Here is an 11,551-nt window from a genome sequence, read left to right on the forward strand (position 1 = left end):
AAGGGGCCATGAATCAATGAAAACCATTTCAACTTCTAGTTAGCAGGGATCTTATATAAAAACTATAAGGAGATACCATTTTGCATCGTTAAATTGCCAAATTTTAGTTTCTTGTATCTAGTATGGGAGAATATATAAAGCACAAAATATATTTGAGTACTGTTATTTGTTGTGTAGAGTGATTTTTTAAATTTTTATTTATTTTTCAGAGGGAGAGAGACACAGAGCGCGAGCAGGGAAGGGGCAGAGAGTCTGCCCCTCACCTGTGCATGCTTTCTCTCTCTCAAAAATAAACTTAAAAAATAAAATAAAATGAGAGCTAGTCCTTAGCAAACCACCTATGTCACGATCCTAAGAGATCTCCGTGATGGTTGTACCACCATGAAACTCATGGAACTGCTGTCTGCTCACATTTACGGAATTGAAGGGAGGGAGACAGGCTGTGAAAGCCGGGGGCACAACAGGCCCAGCGGGAAGAGGGGACGTGTCCTCTGCAGGGCTCCCGCGAGCTCCGCGTCTAGCCAGACCTGTGAGAGTTTCCCTCAGCCCCGTGATCCCATTTTGTGAGCCTGAAGTTTACACTGTGATGTAGCTCACTGGGGAAAATGTTCACCCTCCAACAGGGACTTGAACCCCTCATCTATAAACCTGATACATTTAGCAGGAGAATCATTCTGTACCAGGAGGTGATGAGCTGCTCCCGTGGGCTCCTCACAAAGATCCCCGATAAACAAGTTGATGGAGACAGCGAGTGACATCAGTGTCCGCGGGGAGGAGCAGTCCTGCCATCCCATCCCTGATATGCAGTCTGTGCCCATCAGACCCAGCCTTTCTTCCCAGCAGGTGTCCCTTTGCTGGGGAAGCTGGCAGCCTTAAGTAAGGAGTTGGTGACACTTGCTGGGAGAATGACAGGGACCCGTGAAGCCCCTCAATGCTCCTGTGCTTGCCCCACACTTCCTTACAGAGGCTTCAGGGTTTTTTTCATGTGTATTTTTCTCATATTCCATCTGTTATGACATATGTATGTTTCCTTCTTTTAAATTTTTTTGCCATCTTTTTTGTCTTCCTCCTTTTCGAAAAAATTTAAAAGTCTAAAAAAAATTTAAAGTTTATTATTTTTTAAGCATTTTTAAATGTTTGTTTATTTTTGAGAGAGAGAGAGACAGTGTGCGAGCAGGAGAGGGGACAGAGAAAGGGAGACACAGAATCCGAAGCAGGCTCCAGGCTCTGAGCTGTCAGCACAGAGCCCGACATGGGGCTAGAACTCACGAGCTGTGAGATCATGACCTGAGCTGATGTTGATGCTTAACCGACTGAGCCACCCAGGTGCCCCTCCAGTGACGCATTCTTGGGATTGTGCGGGGAATGACTTTCTATTATTGTACTATATGCTTAGACAAGTCATGTCTTCGTATTTCCTGAAGTCCCAAATTTATTGGCATAGTTAATTTTAATTGATCTTAGCATCTCCCTAAAGTATATGCAGCTTCTCTATTGCTGTTTCTTTTTAAAAAAGATTTTTTTTAGTTTATTATTTCTAAGTAATCTCTACACCCAATGTGGGGCTCGAACTCACGACCCCGAGATCAAGAGTCACGTGCTCCATTGTCTGAGCCAGCCAGGTGCTCCCGCCCTGTAAAAAAAAATGTTCAATTCTGATTTTATTTATTCCTTCCTTTTAGGGAAAGACACAGAGTCTTACAGGCGTGTTGTTAATTTTCTTATTCTCTTTATTTGATTTTAACCTTTTTAAAAGTTTATTTACTTATTTTAAGAGCGACAGAGAGACAGAGAGAGTGTGCAAGCAGGGGAGGGACAGAGAGAGAGAGAGAGAGAGAACCCCAAGCAGGCTCTGCACTGTCAGCGCAGAGCCTGATGTGGGGCTGGAACTCACTAGCTGTGAGATCATGACCCGAGCTGAAACCAAGAGCTGGACGCTTAACCGACTGAGCCACCCAGGTGCCCCGATATATTGTCTGTTATTATAGAAGATGTGGCTGTTTGTGGTTAATTAGATTTTTACATAGCTTGTCACCTTCTGTGCTTTTATTTTATTTTTTGAAGTTTATGTATTTATTTTGAGAGAGAGAGAGGGAGAGAATCGGCAGGGGAGGGGCAGAGAGAGAAAGAGAGAGAGAGAGAGAGAGGATCCAAAGCAGGCTCTGTGCTGAAAGCAGTGAGCCCCGAGGGGCTCGAACTCATGAACTGTGAGATCATGACCTGAGCCGAAACGGGACGCTAAACCGACTGACCCCCTCCCCCCCTGCCCCGCCCCAGGTGCCTCTCTGCACTTTTATTTTGAAAACTTGTGTAATTTCTTCTTTGGTGTTTCTTTTTTTTTTTTTAATTTTTTTTAACGTTTATTTATTTTTGAGACAGAGAGAGACAGAGCATGAATGGGGGAGGGTTAGAGAGAGGGAGACACAGAATCTGAAACAGGATCCGGGCTCTGAGCTGTCAGCACAGGGGCCCGATGCGGGGCTCGAACTCACGGACCGCGAGATCATGACCTGAGCCAAAGTCAGCGCTCAACCGACTGAGCCACCCAGGCGCCCCTTCTTTGGTGTTTCTTTTTTTTTTTTTAATTTTTTTTTTCAACGTTTTTTATTTATTTTTGGGACAGAGAGAGACAGAGCATGAACGGGGGAGGGGCAGAGAGAGGGAGACACAGAATCGGAAACAGGCTCCAGGCTCTGAGCCGTCAGCCCAGAGCCTGACGCGGGGCTCGAACTCACAGACCGCGAGATCGTGACCTGGCTGAAGTCGGACGCTTAACCGACTGCGCCACCCAGGCGCCCCCCTTCTTTGGTGTTTCTTATAAAACACATATAAATGGTCTTGGAGTGTGGTTTTTCCACTATTCAGATAGTGACGCTTGCTTCCTTTTGGTTAGCTTTTGCATGGTGTATGTTTTTTCATTCTGTTGCTTTTGGCCTGTTTGTGTATTTGTACCTATTGATTTATTTTTAAAGCTTATTTATTTAAGTAATCTCTGCACCCAACGTTGGGCCTGAACTCATGACCCGGAGATCAAGAGTCGCATACTGAGCCAGCCAGGCGCCCCTGTGTCTTTGTATTTAAATTGTAGTCATGGGGGTGCCCGCTGGCTCAGTCGGTTAAGCATCCGACTTCAGTTCAGGTCATGATTTCACCATTTGTGAGCTCAAGCCCTGCTTCAGGCTCTGCACTGAACTCTGCTCTGAACCTCATGGGATTCTCACTCTCTCCCTCTCTCTCTGCCCCTTACTCACTCACTTGTGTTGTCTCTCTCTCTCTCTCTCTCTCAAAAATAAATAAAATAAATAAATAAAAGGTAGTTACAGAGCGCCTGGCTGGCTCAGTCGGTAGAGCATGTGACTCTTGATCTTGGGGCTGTGGGTTCGAGCCCCACATTGGCTGTAGAGATTACTTAAAAATAAAACCTTTTAAAAAATAGATAAAATAAAATGTAACTAGATTAGCACATCGTCGGGACATGGTAGGCTTGTGTTCTCTGCCTTTTGATTAGTGTGTCCCGTCATGTCCTGTAATTATTGGTATGGTTGAGTCAGGTTTGTGCTGTTTTTTGCTTTATCGTCTATTTTTGATGTCCTGTGTTGTTCGGTATGTTGTTGAGGGAGGCTAAGGGAGACAGCAATAATGAAATGGGTTTTCATAATAATTCGACAAACCCCTCTCTATATCCCTCCCCCCAGGAACACCACCTCCTTCACCAAGGATTGAGGAAATACACAGATAAAGTGGTGACCAAATCAAATCGAGTCAAATTGCCAAAGGCAAGAGGACGTAGATTACTATACGAGTTATCAGCAGTCAGGGGGCGCCTGGGTGGCTCAGTTGGTTAAGCGTCTGACTTCAGTTCAGGTCATGATCTAATAATGGTTTGTGGGTTTGAGCCCCACCTCAGGCTCTCTGCTGTCAGCACAGAGCCCACTTCTGGTCCTCTCTCTCTCTCTCTGTCTCTCTCTCTCTTTCTGCCCCCCCCCCACTCACGCTCTCTCTCCCTCTCTCAAATACATAAACATTAAAAAATTATTAAATTTTTAAAAATTATTAAAAAATTATTAAATAAATTATTTAAAAATTATTAAATAAAATTACAATTATTAAAAAAATAAGAGTAGTCAGAATGTCTGATCTGCAGAGATCTTTGGTGGTTTGTCATAGTTACAGGTCCACTGAACTAAGAGAGATAGAAAGAACTAGAACTAAATCGAAATCGAAATCGAAATATGACTTCAAGTCATATTTGGTTTCTAGCAGTGATAGTCTGGTGAACAGTGTTGATATGACCTGAGCCACCACAATAAAGGGTCATGGTTCCTCAGGCATGCAAGTCAATTTTTAGATTCTGAGACCCCTGAATTAATGAAAGCCCAATCATTCTGAGGAGGAAATCAGAAACTCTCACAAAAGTTTATGTATGTAAGTTTTTCTTCTATCCTTCTCCAAAGGGAACTATTTGACCTTTTATCAGAGCTATTTTTTAAAATGTTTAATAATTTTTAAACTTTGTTTACTTAGGGAGAGAGAGAGAGCACGCATGCGTGCTGGGGAGAGAGAGGGAGAGAGAGAGAATCCCAAGCAGGCTCTACACTGCCAGCGGGAGCCTGATGTGGGGCTCGAATCCAAGGACTTTGAGAACATGACCCAAGCCCAAATCTAGAGTCAGACGCTCAGCCGAGTTACTCAGGCACCCCTAAAGCTATTTATTTTATTTTATTTATTTTGAGAGAGAGGGAAAGTACAAGTGGCGGAGGGGCAGAGAGAGGGAGAGAGAGAGAGAGAGAGAGGCAGGTTCCTAACTGCCAGCACAGAGCCCTACGTGGAGCTTGAACTCACAAACCATGAGATCATGACCTGAGCAGAAGTCAGAGGCTCAGCTGACTGAGCCACTCAGGTGCCCCAACTGAAGCTATTCTGCATTGGGTAAAGAGAGATATCCATATATTTGGGGACTTGATTGACACTGGTTCTGATCCTGGGGATCCAAGATGCCACCGTAGTCCCCCAGGGCAGAGTAGGGCTTATATCAGTCATATAATAATGCAGGTTGTTTGAGGAGCTCATTGGGTCCATGAACCCACCCCATGGTTATTTACCCACTTCCATAGTTTATGGTTGTAATCAACATGGACATGATTAGCAGAATCCTCATATTGGTTGCTGATTGAACAAGCCTGTTTTGTTTGGAAAGATCCAGTGGGTTTCTCTAGAGCCTAATGAAATAGGCTCATCAACCTAATGAAATAGTAAACCAAAGCAAGACTCCATTTTGGAGAGGTTCTACACAGTAGAGTTTAATGTCACTACCAAGAATCTGAAAGCTGGAGGGGTAGTGATTCCTGCCACATCCACCATCAACTCAGGTATTTGGTGTGTGCAGAAGACAAATGTATTTTGCAGAAGACAAGAGATTGTCTTGAATTTCCTGAGAAGTGATTCTAAATGTACCTTTGCTCCAGTCGTGATTTCTTTGCTGGGGCAAAGCAAGAGTTTTTGGTACCTGTTTTGCTGGTACTTGATCTGGTGAATTCATTTATTTTCTCTATACTTGATTAATAAAGACTGCCAGAAGCGATTTTCTTTCACCTGAGAAGAATAATAATCTAACTGGCGTGTCCGACCTAGCGGCAATATCAACCTTCCTTCCATTTGCACATATATATTTTATATATAAATTATATAATGAATTGCACATATTGTACATTACAAATATAATCTTGATGATGTTTCTTGTTGTCTTTCTCCCAATTTCTAACCTAAGCCCTGTTAATAGTTTTGAGCCTTGTGCACAGAATTTAACTTACAGGCTGTCAAAGGTTATAGGAGTGACAAACTTTGTTACGAGGACAAACCTATGGGGCTTCTTTGGGGAAAGGGTTTTGTGTGATTTCAGTTCTTTGAGAGATAATTGCATCATGTTATAAGAAAGTATACTTTGTCTGCTATCCTTACCTAGAAGAAACAGGGGGTAGATATGGTTGGGCAAGTGACATGGGATGAGCCATGCTTGATTTCAATTGTCAGCCTGACACTTTCTTGACTCAGAGCCACACTTCCTACAGTACCTTCCCGGTAAGGTTCTGGATTAGAATGGATTGGTAGTGGACCCCCTGGTGGGAATGAGGTGGGAAGGTGGGAATGAGGTGGGAATGAGGCGGAGGCCTTTGATTCTTGTAATATGGTATGATTCAGCCTCAACAATAGACAGAAGCTCCTAGCAGGGTCTAGCTTCCAGCTTGTTGAGGTAACAACCTTTGGAATTTGAATGCCAGCCTTAAGGAATGCCATAGTATCCTGACTATATGTGTGAACCTATCAATTCTGTTGCCAATAACAAGCACATAAACAGAATGTTCAGTGGGGGGGGGGGGGGAGGGAGGTGGATTTCAAATACGTGGAAGTCAGGAAGATACATGATAGATGTTTCAGACTAGGATTTATCACCTTCAGCATGATGGCCATTTAGACCAGAAAATTCCTTGCTGTGGGGACAATTCTGTACATTGTAGGGTGTTTGGCAGAATCCTTTGGCTCTGCCCACGAGATGCCAGCAGCACCCTGCCAGTTGTGACAAAAATGTCTCAGGACACTGTCAACTGTCCCATGAGTGGTGAAGAAATGGCCCCACTTGGGCAAGTCTATATTAGGTGAATGTTTAATACGATAATTTTCTTGGAAGAATTGCATAGTGCAGCAAAACTCTGCAAAAGAGGTTCAAATATACACCCTACACTTCACATGTTTAAAGTGACATTTTCTGTAAAAAAAAAAACAAAAAAAAAGCCATATTTTGGATCATGTAGGTTTAGAGGTAAAATGTCATCCAATACTCTACAGGAGAAAAAAATTTCACATCACGTACAGATTTGTCTTTTCAGAAGTCAAACAAGTGGCCACTCTACTTTCTCTAGGCCTCCGCTCACATCCTTCCTGGGCCACTTCCACCTTCTAGCCCACCTCTCCATCCGTGTGACCCCTCTTCCCTCTCCAGGTCACTCCCGCATTCCTTTCGGGTCCAGCCAGGCTCTCGCCCTACCGGGCAGGCTCGCCTCTCCCTGCGGGCCCGTTCACAGCGGCACAGATCCACCGCCCGCCCCTTTCCCCTAGGCCCCGCCCACATCCGGCCCACCGCCCGGCCTCTTTCCCGCAGGCCCCACCCACCTCAGATTCACCGTCCGCCCCTTTCCCCCAGGCCCGGCCCACCTCCGGCCCACGGCCCGGCCTCTTTCCCGCAGGCCCCACCCACCTCAGATTCACCGTCCGCCCCTTTCCCCCAGGCCCCGCCCACCTCCGATCCACCGCCCGGCCCCTTTCTACCAGGCTCCGCCCGCCCCGCATCCACTGTGCGGCCCCTTTCCCTCAGGCCCCTCCCACCTTCGCTTCCCGCCCGGCCCCTTTCCTTCAGGCCCCGCCTCTCCCCGGCCACCCACTCCTGTCTCCGCCCCTAGCCCCGCCCATCGCTCCCGCCTACACGTTGCGGGCCCCGCGTAAAGCGCTTGCCGCAGGCAGCACAGCGCTAGCCGCTCGTCCCCGTGCACCTTGCAGTCGAGTGGCGCTTGAAGGCGCGGCCGTGTGCACCACCTCGTGGCTCAGCAGCTTCCACGCGCGCTTGAAGGCTTTCCCGCAGGCCTCGCGGCCAAACCACCCGGCCCGGACCTCAGAGCCGGGGACGAGAGAGCCGGGCGCCGCCACTTTGGCGGAGGCGCGCCTCGGCCGCGGCGTCGGGGACCCGGCGAGGGATCGAGTACGCCCGGTGTTCGTGGACGAGCTGCACCAGGGCCGGAGCCTCCGCCCCGCCTCCTCCGGGCGCCTGGGAGAGGAGAGAGGGCTCAGTCCCTGGTCATCTCCATCCCACACCTGCAGGGCAGAAACCTGCTCCTCCCGCTCATACCCCTTCATCGAATCCCTCCGATGTTGGCTCTATCCGGAAAGTACGCCCAGAATCCGGCTACTTCTCACTCTCTCCCCGGCCGCCTCCCCTAAGCTCATATCCTCTCTGACCCCAAGCGAGGACGCCTGTTGCCTGTCTGGACCTCCCGCCTCAGTCCTCGACCCCCAGGTAGGCTCCCCAGAGTGTGCCTGTTAACACCTAGATCAGTTCACGTCCCTCCTCAGCCCAGAGCCCTCCCGCATTGTCCCCTCTAACTCAAAGAAATGCCCAGGTCCTCAGCAGGACTCAGGAGGCCCTGCGTGACCCCCCTGCGTTCCCTCTGGGATCTGTCCTCTCTCCCCCTCTCCCGCTGTCTCACTAGGCTCTGGCCACATTGGCCTCAAGGCTCTTCAACGGACTCATTGTCTGGAACCCTCTTCCCCAAGACAGCGGCCTGGCTTCCCCCTCATCTGGGTCAGGTCCTTGTTCAAATGTCATTTCTCACTAGAGGCCTTTCCTCACCACCTATTTAAAATGGAAACTCACGCTACCCTTCTGTCTTGCCCTACCTGCTTCCTGGCTTTACTTTTCTCCACGGCACTTATCTTTGGATGTGAACCTGGGGCTGCCCACGTCCACCTTTCGCATCCACGGGGAGTAGAGTCAGCCTGGCAATGAAATTGTCATAGACACAAACAGCTCCCAGAGAAGGCAGGGACAGCTTCTGGATGAGCACCTAGATCTAGCTGTGCCTGAAGCATCCCCTCCTTAACTTTTTGGTTGCGTGAGGCAATGAATTACCTTTTGTTGCTTCAGCAAGCTTGGCTTGGGTTTTCTGCCATGTGGTAGGCTGAATGATGGCCTCCAACTATATTCAGGTGCTTGTGACTTTGGAAACAAGGACTATGCAGGTAGGATGAAATTAAGCGTCTTGACATGGGGAGATTATCCTGGATCATCTCGGTGGCTCTAAATGTCTACAAGTGTTCTTATAAGAGGGAGATTCGATGCAGTGAAGGCGACGGGATCAAGGAACCGAGATGCTCCGCTGTTGACTCTGAAGGTGGAAGAAGGGGCCGGAGCCAAGGGTTGTGAGGGATGAAGTTCTAGAAGCTGAAAAGGGAAGCAGACGGCCTTTCCCCTAGAGATTCAAAGGGTGCACAGCCCTGCGAACATCTTGATTTCGACCCTAGGGAAACGGACTTCAAACTTCTGATCTCCAGACTGTGAGAGAATGAGTGTGGGTGGCTTTAAGCCGTCAAGTTTGTCATCATTTATTACAGCAGCCGTAAGGAACTAATACATGCCCTTTGCAGCGAGACTCTGAACACAGAGGGAAACAAGGGGGTTGGTCTGGATCAAAATGTGATGCTCAGAGCGCCCCCATCGGCATCGTGGGGAAAGGCGGGCGAAGCAGGCTCAAATTTGCGCGTCACCCACAATTCCCGAGTCAGGAGCTCTGGGGGAGGGGACACTCCTCACCATTCAACAGCCTGACTGCCGGCCATGTGCCGTGCACTGCCCTAGATTCTGGTAATAGAGCAGTGACCTCCCTCCCCTCTACTGTGGCCCAGCAGAAAATAAGCAAGTAAAATACTAAGTATGTCGGATGAGGGTTCATCAAAACCAGGTGAAATGCACCCGTGTTCATGAACACACCTCGCGCACAAGAATTTAAAATGCGCTATATCCAACAGTTTTCTTTTTCTTTTGGAGAGGGAGAGGGAGCGTGAGCGGGCGAGGGGGCCAGAATCTTATTTTTTTTTAATTTATTTTTTTAATGTTTTATTGATTTTTGAGACAGAGAGACAGAGCATGAGCGGGGGAGGGGCAGAGAGAGAGAGAGAGGGAGACACACCATCCGAAGCAGGTTCCAGGCTCCGAGCTGTCAGCACACAGCCCGATGCGGGGCTCGAACTCATGAACCGTGAGATCATGACCTGAGCTCAAGCCGGACTCTTAACCCACTGAGCCACCCGGGTGCCCCAAGGAGGGAGGGAGAAGCTTAAGAGCGCCTGTCCAGTGTCCCCACTCCAGTCCACCCCCCACACGGCCCCAGATGGCTGTCTTCACCCAAGGCTGCTCTTGCCCTCTCCTGCTCGTGGCTCCCCAGCAGCCGACGCCAGCGACAGCCCCCTTGATAGGCTCCCCGCACCCGCTCCAGCATAACTCTCGAGATATTTGCCGGTGGTCCTTACATTCCAAGGGCAGCCTCTCCTTTCTGCAAGTAGGTACTTAACTCTTCCACCAAGGGGCGCTAGCACCTGTTGTTAGGCCCTCTCTGAGCCTCGGCCAGAATCCAACTCCTGCTACAAGGCACAGTTCAAACCTGCTCCGGAGGCACACACTCAACCTGGACCCTCCCCCCTCTTACACACGCAGAGGTCACCCCCAAGCACGGCCCGGATCCCCCCCGTACAAACGATGGTCTCTCCCAACCAACTTCACCCCCTCACCCGGACTCACAATGAACTCGCCCACTCCAACCTCGCGCCTCCCCACACGGTGAACTCGCCCAGCCAGAGGCCCCGCCTTCTTTCCTTGGCACGGTCTTCTAAGCCCCGCCCCGCCCTTCGAACCTGGGTTCCCCCGAAGGCCTCCCCTCTTCCAATTGTTTCGACCCGTTTGTCTCTTCCCCCTTTTCCCCCCAGCATTTACCCCCGGCCTCCGCGACAAAGGTCCCGCCCGCCCAAACGTCCCTTCAGTACCCAGGCCCACTTCTCCCACCCCTCTGCTGGAAACTTGGTGTGTCCCGGAGTGGCAGAAGGGAACGGGAATCGGGCGAGACCATTACCCGAAGAGGGGGAGACACAGGAAGGGCGTCCCTGTTTAGGGACCGACCGCACCGCTGGCTCCCCTGGTGCCTTTCAGATTCGAGCGGTGTCTCCCCAGACTTCGCCACCTCCCTATCGCTGTCCCCTCCCCACTTAGTGCTGCGATCCTCATCCTTCGGGCCAGACACCCAGCCGTCCGCGGGTCCATTCACGCGCTTCCGACCGCCTCAAGCGCATGCGTGGTGCATTTTCGGAAGAATTCGCTCGTATTTATCGTGATGTTGATCTGGTCTAACAGATAATGGGAGACCGTCCCCATGCAGCGTCACCAAATGCCAACCCACATCTTCAGTCTCTCAAAAAGAGAACGGGAGAGTCGGTATATAACGACAACCAATCACCGGGGTTCTTGGCACGCACTAGAGAGAATAAGGGCATTATTTTCAATTCTCCAACCAGCCTTGGCAGCAGAGTTAGTATTTAGCCCCATTTTCCACATCAAGAAACTGAGGGCTTGGGGTTCCTGGGTGGCTCCGTTGGTTAAGCATCGGACCCTTGATTTCGGCTCAGGTCACGATCTCATGGTTTGTGGGCTTGGGCCCCGTGTCCAGCTCTGCACTGAAATGGGGGAGCCTGCTTAGGGTTCTCTCTCCCTCCCTCCCTCCCTCCCTCCCTCCCTCCCTCTCTCTGCCCCTCCCCTGCTCTCTGTCTTTTTCTCTCTCAATAAATAAACATTTTCAAAAAAACAAATGGGAGCCATTGTGAGTGCAGAGGTGGAGGTTTGGCTCGGGGGACGGGGGACTCTCCGCTGTGTGTCCATTGGCAAGTCACTGCAATTCTGTGACTTAATTTCCACAGCTGGAAAATGGGCACAATGTCCACCTCCCAGGGTGTTGGGAGG

The sequence above is a fragment of the Panthera tigris genome, chromosome E2 (assembly GCF_018350195.1).
Source record: "Panthera tigris isolate Pti1 chromosome E2, P.tigris_Pti1_mat1.1, whole genome shotgun sequence".
Classification (NCBI taxonomy): Eukaryota; Metazoa; Chordata; class Mammalia; order Carnivora; family Felidae; genus Panthera; species Panthera tigris.